Source organism: Cynocephalus volans, chromosome 11, assembly GCF_027409185.1.
Source record: "Cynocephalus volans isolate mCynVol1 chromosome 11, mCynVol1.pri, whole genome shotgun sequence".
Lineage (NCBI taxonomy): Eukaryota > Metazoa > Chordata > Mammalia > Dermoptera > Cynocephalidae > Cynocephalus > Cynocephalus volans.
Window position 1 is genome coordinate 77,840,363 of NC_084470.1, and position 20,489 is coordinate 77,860,851.

At 43.1% G+C, this 20,489-nt stretch overlaps 1 pseudogene; it reads left to right on the top strand.

Moving 5' to 3' along the window:
* The first annotated feature begins 7,621 nt into the window (after positions 1–7,621).
* LOC134391464 (U2 spliceosomal RNA) lies at positions 7,622–7,755 on the top strand (annotated as a pseudogene).
* The last annotated feature ends 12,734 nt before the right edge of the window (positions 7,756–20,489 follow it).

The window sequence follows — 20,489 nt, forward strand, 5'->3', positions numbered from 1 at the left end:
TTCAGCCCATTGACTGCTTTGCCCAATGCCATTTCATACCACATGGTATTTGTTAAGGGCTGGACACGATGCTGAAGTTTCCATGCTAGAGCCATCTGTATACTAAGCTTACTCTGTGATAGGTCCTTGTCCCTCGTGGAAAGGTGTAGCCTCCACTTCCATGGGTAACAATTGTGTCAAAGTTTCCTCCACAACCTCTCCTGGGCCTAGAACAGTTTGCAACTCTTTGGACAGAAGACTCATTGACACAGTGCTCCTTTGTTCTACATATGGTCCGCATTTAGACAAAATGGGAGTTTGAGCTACACCCGTTTTAGGGTTGGTTGCCCACATGCGCAGCCAACCTATTATGGCATATGTCATCCTTACTAGGACTTTGGCAGTGGCTATCAAGGCAGAATACACAGCTGCTAACTGCTTTTCTATTATAATGCACTTCAGCGCCCTTCCAGAGCTGAGACCAGAATCCTACAAGTGCATGGAATCGGTCTTGTCTCTGCCACAAACCCCATCCTAATCCCTCCTGGGATATATGTACATCTAACTCAAATGGAATCCACTTTAGTGGAATTTACCACTTGTAAAGCCTGGACTTGCTGTATTGCCCTTTTTGTAGCCCAAAAAGCTTGTTCTACTTCCTCAGTCCAATCCCAAAGGGCTCCTTTCTTTGTTGATGCATATAGTGGGTGTGCCATTTGGGCCATATGGGGTACCAAAGCTCTCCAATACCCCAAAAGTCCCAAATATGTCTGTAGCTGAGCTACCATTGTGGGTCAAGGGTATGCCTGTACCTTATCTATAACAGCTTCTGGGATGACCCTCGTCTTACCTGACCAGACCACTCCCAGGAATTTGACTGACAGCCCAGGTCCTTTCACTTTGGCTGTGTTCACAGCCCACCCACATTGTTCCAAATGACTTAGCAGCATTGGAGCTGCCTGGGTTAAATTTGCAAGAGAATCAGAGGTTAGTAATACATCATCAATGTAGTGAAACATTATAACCAGGCTGGGCCTAGTCCACTTGGCTAGGTCCCCAGCCACCAAATCATGACAGATGGTTGGGCTATGCAGACAACCTTGGGGCAATACTTGAAAGGTCCACTGTCTTCCTTCCCAGCTGAAGGCAAACTGATTTTGGCTATCAGCTGAAATTGGAATAGAGAAAAAAACATTTGCAAGGTCTAATACATAATGATAAGTCCCCAGCTGAGTCATCAGCTGATCCATCAAGTCATGAACTGAAGGCACAGCTGCATGCAAAAGAGGCACTACTTTGTTCAGTTCTCTCCAGGTACCATCAGGCTTTTTCACTGGCCATACCAGAGCATTAAGTGGGCTATGAGCCAGATGAATAATGCCAACTTTCTCTAATTCCAATATAGTGGCACTTATCTCTGCATGCCCTCCTGGTAGGTAATACTGCTTTACATTAACTACATGTCTTGGCTTGTGTAACATCTGTGGGTCATGTTTAACATATCCTTGTAACATAGGCTTTACTGTCCACATTCGCAGCCAAAATTCTCCAACTGTTGTTTGCAGGTACAAGCCATAAAGTACATCCATACCCAAGATGTATTCAGCTACGGAAGATATATATACAATATATACATGAGGAGGTAATCTTCCTATACCCAATGGCAGTGACACAGCTTTGACCTCGGTAGTATGTCCTCCATAGCCATCTATATGAACTGTGGCCTCTGGAAACTTATCTGGATTGCCATATATCAGGCTACATTCTGCACCTGTATCCACCAATGCCAAAACACACTGCACATTTGTCCTCAACCAATATATTGCCAATTTAACATGAGGTCTCTGGTCCTCACCTGTCCCCAAAAGATGAGCACCCTGGCCTGCTCCCTAATCAAAATGGAACAGTTCATCTGCCTTCTCAGGAGCAACCAAAAATTTTTTTAAATCCACTGAGTGTTCCTTGCTACCTGTTTCCAGACACTTGGTAGAACGCTGTTCAGGGCGTAATTGCTGCCACAAGGCAAATAGAACCGCATTTGGCTACCAGTCAATTTTCTTTTTATCAACCCCTGCTGCAAGTAAGTCAAGGCATATCTGCTTACGGCTAGTCTTGCTTGGTCCCTTTGGGATAAAATCCCAAGTATTTCTTGGGGGTTTAGTCTTAGCCACCTTTCAGACCCCTTTTGCTTGTCTGCTATCCTCTACTTCACCCAAGCTGGCTATCATGGTCATTACCTCATGTATAGGACAACCAATGTTCGGGGCCAGTATGGCCATCAGTGACCCTAAGGACATTGACAGGGCATTTTGCAGCACTATGTCTCTCACGCTGCCTGTAAAATTTTCATCGTCTGGGCCACAAGTGTTCACATTAAACATGGACTGCCGCATCCCCAGCTCCTGAATGATTTGGACCAGCTCAGCATACGTTTGCCATTTACTAACGATCTTGGGCAGTTCTCCAGCATTTGCCCACACAATTCGGGCAGCTGCATTCACCCAGTCCATCAAGGAGTGATTACCTTGCCCTTGTGCATATCTGTGGCTATTCTGCAGCCACTGCCTCAGGGATGGGTGTATGGTAATGGAGGCCCACTTTACCTCCTCAGCAGAGCATACCACACTATCCACCCCTAGGTCCCCAAACTGCAACAGCCAAGCAGCCAGGGGCTCCCCCATTTCTGCCTGAACTGTCTCCCCAAGTCAACCAGTACAACCTGGGTATACGGGACATAGGTGGTGAACTGGGTCACCTGTGGATCGCCCACTGGTTGTCCGTTTGGTCCCACAGGCTGCTCATGCCTCAATTTCTTGTGCACAACAGGTCGTGCCTGGAGACACAAGGTTTCCCCCAACTCACCACTGGGTTGGTCATCTTCCCTGGTGTGAGAAGCAGGAGTGGCCAGTCGCTGCATGTCATCCTCCAGGACATTCATCTGTGCTTCCAATGACTCTGCTTTCTGCCGCAAATCTCAAATCAGTTTGCAGCATAGTTAGCAGTAGTCAGGTTTCAATCAGCAGAAAAGTGGTCACTGGGTACCACATGCTCAAGGATAGCCACATTTCCTCTCCCTGCCAAGGGGTTTTCTGCCATAGTGCCTGGTCAATGCTGCCTTGCAATACAGTGAACAACAACCAGATCCTGGTCAACAGGAAGGTGGCCATAGGGCAGAGCATATTCAAAAGTAGCCACATTTTCTCCTTCTTCCAAGGGCTTTTGGCTCCTGTACCTGCTCAGAATCCTGCCAACTACACCAGTTGTCGAGCTCTTTTACCTGCCCATAATTCTGCCGACTGGGCCAATTGTCATGCTCGGGCTGGGTCTGGAGCTCACAGACCCCTCACATGCCAGGCTGGGTCCCCAGATCCCTCACACGCCAGGCTGCGTCACCAGACCCTTTACACACAGTTCTCTGAGCTAGGTAACTGGCAAAAAGGTCCTTGGAAGCCATAGGTCCAAGAGCATGGCCATTCACATAGCTGCCTAAGGCACTCAATGCCAGCCAGGGTCATGGTGCCGCACATGTGCACTAACTCCATCCACACACACAATTTGCTTACAAAGAATGTGCCGCACCACCCCCAACTGTCCTTTAAGTGAGGGGGCCTGATTAAATTATTCTATTTTCCTAATGAAAGGCCATTAAAAAAAGAGAGTATCCTATTAAGTCACTATCGCAGAGGGTGATTGGAGCTAAACCCCATGGGAAGTAATATAGAATATAAACCGTAGCTACCCACCACATGGGCAAGGGAGCTGGGTCATCTATATGGTAAACCCTCTTCAACACTGTGGTGTCAGGGGTGGGTGTGTTTTAATTTCTCAGTACGTCCAATCCACCACTTCCAAGTCAGAGAAAGTTCTCAGACAAACCACTAAGATGCTGTCAGTGAGAAGTCAAGCTGTCATGCTCTAAAGTGGCAAGGGCAAGGATATGGAATGGACACTCTCCACATCAGCAGCATCTGCTATGGCAATCATAGAGCCCACGGGCTGCCCTTACTCAGCGGTAGTCAATTGTTGCCATGTGGGAATGAAGCCAGTGTTGCTAGAGATTCTGAAACCAGGAAATCAGATTTTTGTGTGTGGTTAATCCAAATATTTTAAAAACACTCTAGGTGCTAATCAAACATATTTATAGGCAGAATTCAGCCTGTGAGCAACCAGTTTGCATTTACTCATTTAGTTTGACCCCCTTATTTTATAGATGAGGAAACCAAGGTCCAGAGGGCAGTGACTTGCCTTAGGGCACACTGCACATTAACTAGGTGGGTGGAAGGATCAATGCATGAGAGGATGGATGAATGTGTGGGTAAGTAGGTGGATAGATAGGTAGGTGGACAGACGGACAGATAGATAGACAGGGAACTAAAAACTGTGGACTGTCTAGGATCTGCAACCCAGTTTCCCTAATTCCCAGGCCAGGCCTTTCCCAGCCCACTGTGTTGCAATTAACAATTTCATACAATTAAAAAAAAATCTTTTAGAGTCATCTGTTTGCATAGCCTGGAATGCAATAAATAAATAAATGAAAGATTAGTGTTTTTGTAAAACAAGAATAAAAATCTATTATTATTTATACAGAGGCACTCAATCCCAGACAATTCAGCTGTCAAAGAATAACAGGATTATGGCAAGGAACAAAAAGTGATGTTTATCATGGTGAGCCCAAGTCAAGGAAAGATGTAGCCACATTTTATACACTTGAAGTAAAAAAATAAACAAGCATGTGCCATATTTTCATCAAAGATGGTTCAAGCAAAAAATAACTTGGGTAGGAAGAGGTAAACTTTAATCACCTGGAAAAATCACTTAAGTGAAACAAATTACTTATTCCTTGACAATGCTATATAAATGAAACTGTACATGGGGTGGAAAAATGTTTGCATGTATGCTCTGAGAGAAAACAAAGTTACATTTCCCCCTCTCATTATATAGTGAAAGCATCTATAAAATAGCACGAACACTTGCTGACAAACTGTCGATTTTTAAATGCCCTCTAACATCATTGTTTTCACAGCCTTTCTGAGATCTAAAAAGAGCCAATGATGGTTTTCCAGTATGCTTTTCCGAGTGTAATTAAGCTCAGTGCTAGAAAGTACAATGAGAACCACTCATGATTTGAACTGTTTAAGGCAGCAGAATCACTGTAAAACAGTTTCTTACTCTAAATCTGTTGGAATCAAACTTTTGACCTCTAGTAAACTGGACGTCCCATTGTTTCAGGCAGTGAAAGTGCAGCTAGACTGGGAACATGGAGGTGTATAAAACAGCACACTTTTTTTCTCTTCAAAATACAAATTGAATTAATTTAACACAGTTGCAGTAAATGACCATGATATGTCCTCAATTTAAGTCTTACAGCCCCACTGGGATAGAATTCTGTGTTCCATGTCTAGGGGCACATGGTTTTCATTAGTTTTTCAGGATCCTGCATTTCAGTTTGCACATTTAAATGGATGCAATTTGTTCACTTGTGATGGCCTCAAATACCCTTATCTTTACTGATTTATCAAAGAAGCTATGCTTCCCTAATGCTGAGAGATTTGTCTGAACACTGAAAGGTTTTTTGATATGTTAAGTTACACCAAATACCATTTTCACTGCAGAGCAGATAATTTTACTGAAACTTTCCACTGGCACACTGTTGTTAAGGAAGCCCTTTTAAGTGCATTTACCTGTGATTTTTCTAAAAAGTTAAGGTGACAATAGTGCCACTTTTGTAGATAAAGTGCAGTATTCTGGGTGCATAATGTATAAAGTGCAGTATTCCGGTTGTTCATAATGTAAAGGTTTAGAGGTGGGAGACCTCAAGTGTCACCACCCATTTGGCAAGCCCAGAGAGCTAATTAACACACCTCAGGTCAGTCTACTGCTGAGGTGGGACTGGAACTCAGCCTTCCTCATTCTCCACCCAGTGCCAATTCTGGTCCCAACTCCAGCTCCCCCACTTGCTCCCTGGCCCCTCCTGTATCTGGCAGAACCCTGCAAAAGTATTGAACTTAGATGAAGCAGGGCCCAAGCTTGCTGCATAAGCTGTGTGTCTGTGGAAGCCTGGCATTCGGGTCACATATGGCCCCTTCTGCTGTTTTGCAAAGACTGAATTGATGGGATGGGCTCAGTCAGGTGCAACCAGGGAAGCCCCAAAACATTCTTCAACTACATCCATTGTTGGGTCCCCCACCAACGCTGTTGGCTGTTGTAAGCACCAGCTGGAAGATGGATGCCAGTATTTCCAGAAAGCCCTTTTGAATCAGGAGGGGCTGTGACGAGCCCCCTGCTGTGGCAGAGGCATAATTATTTCCAACAACTGTCTGTCTAGGCTACTTGGTGATTTCCAAAGCCAAGCACCTCCTCATTGCAACAAAAACAATCAGTGCTTATTGGGGGTGGCAGGGGGAACAGTTTCGTATTTCCTTATTTCAGTCACAATGCTGAAAACTCCACTCTGCTTTTATTCGGCAAGGCAAAAAGAATATCATCTTTTATAAATAATGATTAAAGACAAACTACCTGATAACTTTGGATGTTTGCGGAGAAGCTGTTGTAGGAACAATATTCTCATTTGGAAACAAGACGGGCCATTAGTCTCCTGGGAGGCACGCTCTCTGGAGAGAAAGCCAAGCTCTTGTGCTGCAACTGTCAGGGACAAACAAAGAGCAGAGTCTCTTGCAGTGTGGGGGCAAAGAGCACAAACCCCATTCTGAGTTTGAACTCCAGTTCCATCACTTACTAGCTATGTGATTTTGAACAGGTCAGAAAGCCTCACCAAGCCTCGGATTCCACCTCTGCAAAATGTGGATTATTGTGTTTTCCATTCAGTATTTCATTCTGAATGGAAATAATCTGGCAAGTGCCTGGCACTTACTTATAAGGGCTTGATAAATGGTGGCTATTATCACCAGGCAGTGGGGCTTGCTCTTTGAAGAAGGGAATTATTCTGATCCAGCGTTCCATACTGATTCTCTTTTTGTTCAGATTATCCCTAAAATCTCCACTTTGCCTGTACAGGCCTTCTTTCATCTTCCCTGTTGCTTGTGTCCTTCCTCTACTCATCAAGCTCATCCTGGAACTCTCCGTTTGCTGCTGCAAATCTTTCAGGCCCAGGTGAAATCCCATCCCACCCAGCTCCTCCTCCCATGCTGCTGCAGCAGCTCCAGGCAGACCACCGTACCTCCAGAAAACATTCGACACAAAATGAGAGGTACGATGGGAGACAGGGGAATGTCTTATATTTCTTTGTATCCTCTACAGCACTGTTATGGGTTGAATTGTGTCCCCCAAAGGTTCATGTATTAATCCCCATCGTAACAGTGTTGAGGATGGGAAATCCTATTACAGTATTTGAAAGGTGGGGATTTTACGAGGTGAATAGATTGTGAGGACCAGGTGCTAGTGAATGGATTGATCCATTCATGGAATAATAAGTTGATGTTTAACGGGTGGTCATGGTGTGGTTCTTATGGCTTTACAAGGAGAGTGAGTGGGCAGTTTAGCTCTCTCTTGCTTGAGCCATTTGCCACGTGACAACCTGCATTGCTGTGAAGAGTTACCACCCACAAGAAGGCTCTCACCATATGTGTTCCCTGGACTTCAGACTTCCCAGCTTCTGAAACTGTAAGGAATAAATTTTATTTCCATCGCTTCTCGGCCTTTTGGCTAAGATCAAGTGTAGTATCTGTTCTTATCAGTTTAATAAATTTTATTTCCTTATAAATTACCCAGTTTCAGGTATTTTGTTATAAACAACACAGACTAATGCAAGCACCCAGCACATGTCTAAGAATATTCTAGATCCCTTGCTATAAACAGAGTGGCCACAAACCAGCATCATCAGCATCACCTGAAGCTTGTTAAAAATGCAGTCTCAGCCTCCACCCCAGAACTGCTGAATCAGAATCCAATTCTTAATTGATTCATGTGCCCAGACTTCAAGAAACATTGCTCTAACCCAGTATTTCCCCAGACTTTAGTCATGCACATCTTCCCTTCACAGGTTTTGCCATTTTTCCATACTACCTACACTATGTTTTACCTTGTACATATGAGGGTACTTCAAAAAGTTCAGGGAAAAAGTAGAATTAAAAGATAATATTAATATCTCCATGAACATTTTGAAGTATCCTTATATTTTTAAATGACTTTACATTACACTATTTCTTTAATAGCCTCATCTTAAGCAGTAATATCCAGTCTGTTAACAGTTTATTCAACAAGGCAGAAAAAAATATAATCTTTTATAAGATTTGAAGGCCTAGGTGAAATTTTTCTTTAGTACACATTAAAATAAATAGCCATTAAACAAAATGTTTCTCCATATATCATCTAAAATTAACTCATGTACCACTTTAGTAAACATAGCTCTAGATTTTTTTGTAACTGGATTAGAAGACATCTCCCCAGTTCCTGACCTGGTGTTCCTGATCTGTGCCTGCTCCCACCCTGCATGGTTCCCCTATGGGGTGGATGCAGCATTTTCCTCAGAGATGATCGTGGGAGTCAGAAAACCTGGGTTCTAGCCCTACATTGTCCCTTAACAACTTGCCAAGTCACGTCTCCTCTTTGGGGTTCATTTTTGTGGGTTAGCTGATCTCCAGGTTCCCTGTCAAGTCTAACAATATGACATAATAAATAAGAGCCAAGGCTCTAGAGTCAGAATGACTTGGGGTTGAAATTAAGGCTCCTTGCTAATTTCATTAAACCTCAGTTTTCTTGTATAATGGAGGTAATAACAATAAGTAGGCATAAGACCCATCTCACAGGATTTTCAAAAAGAGAGAAAACGATAACTGACAAATGCTTAGCTTAAAATATGGCACATAGTTGGTGTTCAACAAATAATATAGCTATTATTTTTTCCTAGACTCTACAAAGCACAAATAATAATTGCTACTTAGCATTTATGCAGCATTTAATACAGCAGACGCTGTGTAAAACACTTTATATTTGGTCATTTAATCCTTACAATAACCCACAGAGGTAGGAATTCTTATTATCCCTGTTTTACGGATGAGGAAATTGAAGTACAAAAGATTAAGGCACTTGCTCAAAGCACACACAGAGTAAGTGGTACAGTTGGATTTGAGTGCAGGTGACCTGAAGTCAGAGCCAGTGTTCATTACCACACCTCTCCTGCCTCTCTATAAAATACCAGTCAAAGTGCAGACTTTGCCAACTCAACAAATATGTGATCTTGGCCAGTAGGCAACCTTGCAACCAGTCCCCCTGGCTGTAAAGTGAAGGGAGTAAGAGTCCCCACCTTGCAGATTGTGGTGGGGATTGAGCTAGGTAATTCCCAGCACAGATGAGCACTTGGCTATTGTTACCATTAGTTCTACTGTTACATATTGAGCTTTTCCTTCTGCACAAGATGCTACTGAGCATCAGGAATTTCATCCTTCAGTTATGGTAAGGACTTCTTTATTTTCTTCCCACTTTTATTTTTAAGTATAACATACATTAAAAAGTTAAACAAATACATATATACAGCTCAATAACTGCCTAAAAGTAAACAGCCATGTATCCATCACTGTCACCCCAGAAGCTCCTAAACATTTTCACTCTCTCCCTTTAAAATGTAACCAGGGTCTCAGGGTTTCTCAACCTTGGCATTATATACACTTTGGGCTGGATAATCCTTTGCTGTGGGGACTGTCCTGTGCTTTGGAGGATGTTCAGCAGCATCCCTGGCCTGTACTCACTAGAAGCCAGTAGCACCCTGCCACAAGTGGGGACAACCAGCAATTTCTCTAGATATTGACAAATGCCTCCTGGGGGGCAAAAATCCCACCTGGTTGAGAACCACTGCACTATTCTAACCTTTTTGGTAGCCACTTTCTTGATGTCCTTTATACTTTTACCACATAAGCATGCATCCTTAAACACTATTATTTAGTTTTGCCTGGTGAAAGTAATTCTTTATCAGATAATTTAAGCTATTAAATAGAGCCTAATCACGGCCCTCTAAAATAGCCTTTATAGGTGAGGAGACCATAAAATTTATTGCCCAAACCAGAGGCACAGACATTAACCAGGATTAACCCGGGCAAGCCAGCATGATCACCCCACTTCTGGGGAACCTCTGCTGTGAGTGAACATTATCCTCACAGTCACACACAATTAGGGACCCCTTTCCTACTGAATAATTGTACATGAAGTGACAGAGGACAATTAAAAGCAGCACATCTCCAAGGGCAAAGTAACATAGACCCAAATAAATACCTGAAGGCTGACGAGTTGCAGAATGAGCACTCGTTCATTTGCCTTGGGCCTTAAGGACATGTGTTCTTCAAATAATTTGCTCTAAGACACTACTTAAGTAACTACTTTCACCACATTAACACAGCACACTGATTCAAATAAATGCCTTCCCAGATTTGCACACAGAATCATGTGCAAAAAGAATCATGACCACCTCTTGCAAGAGGTTTTGCGTCTGTTGTGGTTTTTAATCAATATATCTGCTTTCTTTTCCCCCTCAGTGTCACTGGAAAGTAGAGCAACTACTATCAATTTCACTTGTTCTGCATTTTGATCTCATAAGTCCTAATATCGACACGTTAAAAGTGACAGCTAAGGTTTTTCTTACACACATGAAAAATTATATTGATAATCTATTTGCCTGAATAGAATTCAGCTCATCTTCCATTAGTTTGGGCATCAGAGGACAGGAATCAGCCTATCTGCATTAGGCGCTTATAGTGGATTGAATTATTTTCCCCCAAAACTCCCTGAAGCTTCAATCGTGTCCCCCAAGTTTTATGTATTAGAAAGTTGGCCCCGACTGTGACTGTTAAGAGGGTGGGAAATCCTATTATGGTAATTGAAAGGTGGAGCTTTAAAGAGGTGATTAAATTGTAGGACCGTCCTGTAGGGAATGGATTAAAAATGGTGGTCAGGGGCGTGGTTTTGAGGGCTTTAAAAGAAGAGGAGAGTCTGTCTTTCCTCTTTTACCCATTCCTCCTTTACCCAGCAATTGTATTCATGAGGCAGTTCAGCCCTCCAGTATCCTCAATCCACATGGTCTGGGTGGGATTCCACCACTGGAGCAAAGCTCTCGACATCTGCAGAAGCCATTTAGCACAGGGGTTACCTCCAGCCAAGCCAACTGGGCCAATCAGAACTGATTTTGAGACTTCTTGCTCAACAACTGGAGGAGAAGGGTTATTTTCTTTTTTGGACTTGAACCTGGAATTTTGTAAACCAGCTACTGCTGTACAGTCATCTTGCCACCCAAGAAGGAGCCCAATACACAGAGGAAAGAAAAGAAAGGCAGAGCTGAAGAAATGAAAAGAAAGAAATCAAATCCTGAAGTCATTGTTCAGTCCTAAGCAAAATGTTCTTGAAGCCCAGCCCTATCCATATACCTTTTAATACTTGAACCCATTACAGGAAAAAATATATATTCTATATATGCTTTATATATATATTTTTATATGTCCTAGTTCCCTTTAAAATTGGGTGTTTGTCACTTATCAAAATAGTCTTAACAGATACATACACTGTGTGGCAGTGCCTTTCAAACTTTTTTAAAGTCACAGTAAGAATTACATTTTACTCTGTAACCCAGAATGTACACACAACCCCATACATATAACTGACTCAAAGTTTCATGAAACTACAGAACTTTTACTAACATATGATGGTGCTAATGTTTTTTGTCTGTCCTGTTTATATATATATATATATATATATATATATATTTATTTATTTATTTATTTTTTAAGTACAGGTGGTGACCCACTAACTGGACTTTATGACCATTTTTGAAAAACACTGCCTTATGAGATTAGGTTAAAAATTGATTTCACCAGGAAGAATGAGATAAGAAATGACATGATAATTTTAGGAAGTCAGGTTATTGAGGAAAATAGGACATTTAGACCCTAAATTACCCAGTTGGCTTATGAAGCATCTAGCAACAGAAATTAGCTATCTTTCCACTTTTCTCTCCCCACAACACTCATTTACAGAAAAAGAGGAAAAATCCTAATGACTTAGAAATAAATGAATTACCAAAAAAAAAAAAAAAAAAATGATATTTGCCTTCTAAAACAAAATAAAAACCATGCCTAAAAAGAGAGAGACATATAAGTAAGAGAAGACATATCTAAGGTGATGAGGTGAGTTACATTATTTATTTATCTATAAGCTGAAGATAGTCATGTCAGTGAACCTCAGCAATAGATGAACATGTAAAAATAGTACCTTCATGATAAGATCAGATCTCCAGGGGCAGATCTAGAAGGAGGGAAGGAGGGAGAGAGAAGGAGAGGAAGAGAAAGAGAGTTATCACTTGAAGTATAAGCCTCAAGCCTTCGCTCATGCGTGTAAGATAACTGTGAAGATTTCCTGAAATTCTAGAAAAGTACTGCAGGCTGGATAAAACAAGCCAGGGTATTTTTAACTGTTTTCCATGTACCCTATTTTTATTGTCAGTTAGCCAAAACTTCCTTTTTGTCTGCTGAAAAGCACTGCAGAGCCTTGATTAAATCTGTGGGATCAAATGGCAATAGAGACCAGTGACAGTAAACATTACCAAGAAAACTGTTTTTACAATATGGAGTGGCTGCGAAGTTAACTCCTCCCATGCTTTTCTAGATTGTTAGACTCAAGAGCAATTGTCTGACTTTGAGAAGCCCATTAAATTGTCTGCCACTAAGATGGAAACTCATTAATTTCAAAACAGAGCGAAGTTTAAGACAAGCATTTGCACACTCAGGAGAAATGTCTTCTGAGAACTTTCCCAGTGATAACAAAAATCACATCTCACTACAAGGGTGTCTTAGGTAGATTTCTTCATTGCCCATCATCATATTGTTCAAATAAATTCCACCTGCATTACTGAATTGAAGCAAATAAACTGTTGGATTAATATGTGCAGATGTCACAAAGAAGTAGTAAACCCCTCCTGTTCGAGAAGTCCCTGGAAATGCCTGGAAGCTTCTGGCGCTCTTCTAGGATATGAAAACACTATTCAAAAGGCATGTGTGTTGTGTGTATGTGTGTTGCTTTTTATTACAAAATCTTCAGATATACAAAAAGAAAAAAGAATCATAGAATCATTAAAATCCCCACCACCTATTTTATTACATTTAATTTAGAGGCAAAAATATATACGTGCTTACCATGCGTCAGTCACTCTCAAACATCATCTTACTTAAATTTACGAGAAACATGAGATTGTTGTTGTTATGGTTATTATAATTTTCATAATCATGAATACCTCTACAGCATATCCCTCTTACGGACACTGCCAGGTTAAGAGCCTGACATCTGAAATCAGACTTTATATAAACCACAGATTACGAGTGTGACTTACGGCAAGTTACTTAACCTCCCTCTAGGGCTCAGTTTACCATTTCATGGACTATGTGTGATGCCCAGAGAGTGCCTACCGGGGTAAGCTCTCTAAACCACTATTCCTTACAGCATGTGTGTGACAGATGAAAGAGCAGGGTATTGAGGTCAAGTAAGGCAAAGCTGCTTTTCTTCCCCTCCAGACATTTAATTTGGAAGCGCCACAGATCCATTCTCTTTAGGACAGGAAGCAGCATGTTGTGGGTTGCATTATAATCTCGTACGCATCCTCCCAACTGGCTGGTAAGTTGCTGGGGCAAACACTTGCTACCCTTGAAGCATCAACCAGCTTTCCCGAAAGACTGCTGCTGTCAGCACTCCGGAGTCTTTCTTCCCGAAGGGGCCACCTTCCAGACGGGGCCGTCTGGTACCAGCAAACAGACCAAGTTAGTTCACAAAGTTAAGAGGAGTTGGCTCTGGTATGCTTACAAGTCCTAGCAGATCGCAGGAATGTTCAGGATAATTATTACCCCACCCAGGAGCGCCCAGCCCAACCCTCTCACATCTGGAAGGAAGCGGCCACACAAAGGAGAGCGAAAGACTCCTCCTGCGGCTGCTTTCTCAGGCCCGAGGAAGATTTCATCCAAGCTCTCATCCCTTTCCCGAACAAGAGCAGGCACTGCTCAGTAGTATGGTTCAGAGCACTGGACATCCCACGCAAAGGAAGTTTGTCCTCCAGTCCAAACGAAGTGGCACTTCTCAAGACAGGAGGTAAATATTGTCTTTATTTTCCCTCCCGAGATAAAAATGAAGAGTGAAATATTCCAGAAAATAGATGGGGAGCGATCCTCGCGCACACATCCTCTCCAACACAGGAGCGGCTAGGATCTAACACACCTATTCAAAAAAGGCAGCCAAACCAAACCCTTACTATCCTCTGCAAACGCAAGGGATTTCCCGTCCGCACCCCCACCCCACCCCCGCCCCCCGTTGCCTCTTGAAAGTATCTCTGGGCAGCCGGATCTGGGAGTCATCAGCTCTTCTCCCTACCTCCCACGAACGTGCGGCAACCAAAGCACATGGTCCCTGGTGGCGTGTTTGCAAGCCCATCAGCGCCAACGCCTCGAAACCACCAAACTTCCTGTCTCCAAACCACCAAAGCGACCAGAGCGCCGTGCCGTGCCGTGCCGTGCCCGAGGGACTCCGGCGGAGGCAGCAGCCAGCACCCGAGCCGCGCGGGGCGGGGTTTCCTGCCGGCTGGAGCGCCTGGGACCCACACCTCCGCTGGGGGTCTCCAAACCTGCGCGCTGCGCCCGGGGCGCACCGGCTGCGCCGGCTGTGGCTGCGTCTCGCGACCGCGCCCCGGCAGCGCGCTCCGGGAGCCGGGGGCAGTCACCCACCTACCTGCTCTTTTGCCGCCTCCCTCCGGCACGCGGGGGCTGCCGACCGCTACTTTGTCTCGGCTGCGCACCGCGCGGGACCTGGGGACCGGCTCTGCGCCAGCCCTGCAACTCCGCTCTGCGCTGCGCCTCCCCCGGCGGCTGCCTGCCTCTTCTTCCTCCTCCTCTGCCCAAGCTGCAGCTCAGCACGTGAGCCACGCAGCCCGACTCCCCGGCTCGCTGGGCAGCCAGCGCCCGCCGTATCCCCCGGCCCGGGGCTGCGCGGGCCGCGCGTCCTCGCTGCGACCCACACTTACAGCTGTGCCCCGGGCCGCCTTTCTCGCGTCCTTCTGTCCTTCCGTCCTGCCTGCCTTCTCTCGCTGTCAGCCCCGGCTGTCGGCTCCTCTCTCCCCAGCTGCCCCCGCCCGCCGCCTCTCCGGGGCTGGGGCGGCCGCTGCCAATGAGACTCGGCTGATGCGCTGTTCCGGCCCAGTCATTGTATCGGGAGGGAAGGAAGAGGAGGGGGAGCGGGAGGAAGGGAGGGGGCGCCCTCGGCCCCCGCGCGCGGCTGCGGGCTGGGCTCGCCTTCCCCGACAGAGAAAAGGCGCTGGTGCCAGGAGGCGGGAGTACAGGAAAGAGGGAGGTCACAAGCCCGCGTCTCTCCATCTCTCCCTGCGACTCCGAAAAGCGCTGCGAGGGACCTGATTCTGCCTCCCAGGCTGCAAGCATCCCGGGACCTGAGTGCCCTTAGAATAAAGGGAATGAGGCGCCGGCGGTTGCGGGAGGCACAGACTCTGCCCAGGGACCCGAGCGGGCCTGATGAAATGACTTGATCTGAGATTCCTGCAAACCTGATGTTTCTCCTCTCGAAAGAAAGAAGGAAAAAGAGAAAAGACAGAGTCTATCCTATACCAGGCGTTTATCTTCCAGAGCAATTCTGTGATTCACGAATGTTTTATTGTGCTTTCTCTGCAGATGAAGAAACTTGGGAGGCTCATAGAGGTGAACTCAAAATAGCTAACAAGTGACAGGACAGGGATTCCAAGTTGATCTGATGCTGAGTGTCATACAGCAAACAGGAGAAGGGGAGGGAGGGAGGACCATTCACGAAGCATCTCCCGTTGAGGTTTTTTATATCATTCCAGATGAGTTGCCAGGCAGGACACCAGAGGTCCGCTGACAGGGCTAAGAGAAAATACTTCCCAAACACCTTTAAATGTGCGTCCCATTACCGGACCCCACTTCTTTATACACTATGAATTCATTCATTTTTAAAGTAAACCCATTTTTAAAAATAATTATCTTGCGACTACACAGTTATATAGCTTTGTATTTTGTTGAAAATTTAGTTGATTTTTCTAATGTCAATATTTTTAAGAGACCACAGTTTCTGTAACCCTGGTTTTGACCCTTCCCCCTCCTCCCCCTTGTCCTCCACCTCTTTTTCTCCCTCTTCCTCTTCCTCCTCCTCTCCTTCTCCTCCCCCTCCTCACCCTTCTTTTTTGACCTGTCACCAGCCTACAGAAAGAATGGAGGAGGGGGCTCTTTGATTTCCCAGGCCCTGGCATAGCTGCTTCTGACATGAGGAAGCAGGTAGATAGCAAGATCTGAGGTGGTAAAGTCTGGAGGTGGCATGATGTATGATATTATACTGTGTATATGAGGTTTAATTAAATTTTCTTCTGGTGTAGAATGGACTGTTTACTTTCCATTAAATAGAATATATGGAATGAATAGCTAACATTTATTGAGTGTTAATTACATGCCCCTCAGACCTGAGCTAAGTAAGCACTTTGCTTGGCATCATCTCATTTAGTTCTCTTGGGAGAAACAAGGCAGACCAGAAGCCCCATGAGGCCAGGGTCTACCATCACCTTGTTCATCTGGCACATAGCAACGGCTCTTTCAATGTCCGTTGACCTATGGACCCCTATTTTACTGAGGAAGAACCTGAGGCTCGAAGTGGTTAATTGACCTGCCCAAGTGGATGGACCTAGAAGGGAGTGCCTATCTTTAAACCCAGGTCTGATGACTCCCTAACCATTGCACCACACTAGCTATTCCACGTGTATTCGCACAGCGTAAGAACCCCAGGCAAGGGAGTAGTGCAAAGAGTCACAGCTTGCTCAGCCCTTACAAATGCACACGGTTTCTTTTAAAAGAAAACAAGCACATGAATCACAGTCACTAGAGAACTATACAGAGGATGTAGGGCAAAATGGCACAAAGCCAGGCATGTAAGAAGTGTTTGGTATATGTTTAAGGGGAAAAACTAGATGCAGACTCTTAAAAATGCAGCGTAAGAGAAGTCAGTAAGGTTGATCTGGGTCAGTCTGAGTAAACCAGAAGAATTTTCTTGAAGATGTGGTATGTTCACCAGATTTTCTTGGAGCAAAGGGGCTCTGGCTATTCTACTTAGGTTTGAAGCCCAGCTTTTCTAAATACTTGGCTTCTCTAGGCCTCATTTGCTTCTTCTGTTAAATAGGGATAATAGTAATGAATATCTCAGAGGGTTGTTGTAAAGATTGAATTAGTTAATACATGGAAAGCATTGAAGTAATCCCTGGCCCATGGTAAATCCTTAATAAATGTTAGCCATTATTAGTATTATTTCTTTTCAACTTCAATCTTTTGATAAACAAATATTTATAAAGTACCAAAAACAGCAAAATAAAAACCACAACACAATAGAACAAGCTTTTCCCTCTATTCTTACTCTAGAATGGAGTTATCAACTCCAGCTGCATATTAGAATTTTGGGGGAAATTTTTTAAAGCGGGAAACAATTATACTAGAATCTCCGGGGGTGGAATTTGGGCATCAGGATTTTTTTAAAGCTCCATAGGTGAAATTAATAAGCAATTGGGATTAAGAACCACTGAAATGTCGCCATCCATAGAAACTACCTGAAATCCACCATGGACTGTCCATTTGCATTCTCCCCAGTGCGCCACGGGCTCGGCCCATTGCATTCTCTATTATAGGTTTGGCTGGAGGAACCACACCCAGAGGGAAAACAATTTAAACGCTCTGTACTTTTTGCATGACTGGTAAATACCTAACTCTAGGCTGGGCACAGTGCAAACATACTGCAACAAATGAGATAAATGAAATAGGTCTTGCCCTTCAGAAACTCATAATTTAGCTGATATGATGAGACAAATATATGTGAACAAAATGATAACAAAGAGAATCAAGAGGAAACAATTGTATCTTGAAATGTAGAATTTCCAGGTGAAAAATCAGGGCCTCGCCAACTGCTCTGTTTTTGATGCAAGGTGGTACTAGAAATTCCCTGGAAATTCCCTGGACCCCCATTTTAAGACCTTTAGCTTGGTCTTGCACAGTATGAAGGAATCCACAGTATGGGTTTTGGTGTACGTGACATGAGATTCAGCTATTGAATTAATAAGAATTTTATTTTTCAAATTAAAACCATTTTTAAAATTTATGTGTGTATTTATTTATTTATGGTAAAGGTAAATATATGCTCACTAGACACATTTTCAACCATACAAAAATACATAAAATAGAAATGGAAAATTATCCACAAGTTCACTGCCCTGAATGAGCACCTTTAAAATATACAAGGGCACTTCAAAAAGTTTGTGGAAAAACAGAATTGAATGATAATACGAATCTTTCCATGAACTTTTTGAAGTACCCTCATATATTCCAGACTTTTTAAAATATACATGCAAACACACATATAAATCATCTATTATATTGATGTACCGCAATTTATTCTCCCGAGCCAATTAGGCTTCTTTGATTTTTTTTGTTTGTTTTATGTGCAATTTTAAAACCAAGGTTATAGGGAGGTCATATCATCCCTGCAGCACTATGGTTCTCTTAACTTCAGTGAGTTTGTGCTTTCAAAGATTTCCTGCTGATTACTCAAATTGGGGATAAAACATACATACTAGTCATATATTTTGTAGCTAAAGGCTTGTGAGCAGGCAAATGTTCACTAATTTGTAATAAGAATAACCCACACTCATTTTCAGTAAGTGCTTTACATATGTGGTCACATTTAATTAGTAACCCTATGAAGTAATCACCCTTGTCTTTTACATTCTACACATAAGGAAACAGACCCAGAGTGGTGAAATGACCTGCTCAAGGTCAAATAGCTAGTAAGTTAGGAGCTTTGATTCTACGTCTATTTTATTCCAGGAATGGAGGTCTCACCCACCATGCTAGGACAGCCAGCCTTTCTTGGCACTTTCGTTATGAATGTAATGGCTTGGGTTTATCTCACTGATGTCTGGGTTCTCGATAAGGCCTTTTTTAAAAAAAATCAAATCACAATAACATAGACCATATCAAAAACCATACTTGTAACTACTCTGTTGTTCAAAGTCTTTCTAAAGCATTCTTTAGGTATCTACGAACTGCTAATGGGAATAACAGCCATCCATTGATATACTCCAAGTTATTTTGACCCTTCTTAAAGGGTACCACTGCATCATGCATTTCTATGTGAACCCTAGACACACTCTGCACCCCAAAGACACTTATACACTGTAACTAAGTAGAGAGACACCTGTTACTTCATGCTTCCATGGGTGTGTTTGTCATCACTGATGCTTCATCTTTCCATTTAACCCCAGGGCCTTTGCATATACACTAAGATGAAATTAAAGCCTCTCCTTTCACTAACCTAACCAAGGCTGTTGTGTTCTACACTCGAATATAGCACAAAAGTATTAGGTCATTATCTCCAATCTTTGAATATGTCACATGATGTAAATAAACATAAAATACTAATTATGATCCCCTGAAATTAAAACAAAATAAGAAAACTTAAATAATTATATTTATACATAGGCTGATAGGTTAAATCATAGGAAACTCTCTTCTTGTGGTTTAAAGTTCAAATATTGGCAATTTCATAGAATTTACCATGATATGAAGCTGTTGCTGGTGATTAACTGTGAATATGAACTTGTGTCATGAGGCTAACTGTGACTGCACTTGCTTCCAGATTATAGAAATAACATAATCAAAGAGGCAGCTAACAATAATGCATATATAACTGTCTTTCGAGGGCACATCACTAAGCCCTTATTATGTGTGAAAATGCTTTTTAATAATGTTCTGTTGGCACTTAACTGGCTAAAACGCCTTGGATAGAGGCCAGTGCTGCAATTCAGCCCCTTAAGCGGATAGCCTGAGTCCTGGGGTCCAGTGGAACCTGAAATCAGAGTGTGCAGAAGAGTATCATCTTACCTTCCAAAAGGTGAGGACACTCTGTGGGAAGTAAAACAAATGTGCTTTAGCTATTTTGCGGCCATGTTACCAAATCACAAAGATCCCAAACTGGTTAGAGTAGGTAATTTGGTCATGATATTGTGAAGGACTCCTTTTCACCGGAGAGGTTGCAAACTGGCATGTGTTTTGGCCTGTATTGTGTTTTTTAAGTTGCAGGTAGTAAAACTTGGAGATTTTAACATAAACATCTAGATTCCAGTATGGGAATCCCTGAGTGTATTTGGAGGTAAGATTAAAAACCCACCCTACACAGTTTGATGTTATTTCATTATTTCTAAAAGGAGATTTTAAAAATGTTATTTGACATGTGCTAATTTTCTATAAACATGCCACACTTTAATAATTAGACCTTCTTTTTCTACTTCTAGGATTATTTCATAAAAAAATTCATGATCCTTTAACAATGAATAAAACAGGGAAACAAAAGTTCCATTAGCTCAACATAGTTTTCCTTGCAACTCCAGACATGAACAGAAGGACCCTTCCCATTTGGTGGTGGCCTTGTTCCATTTTTCCTGATGCCTATCTCAATTTAGGTGCTTGCTGCAACCTTTT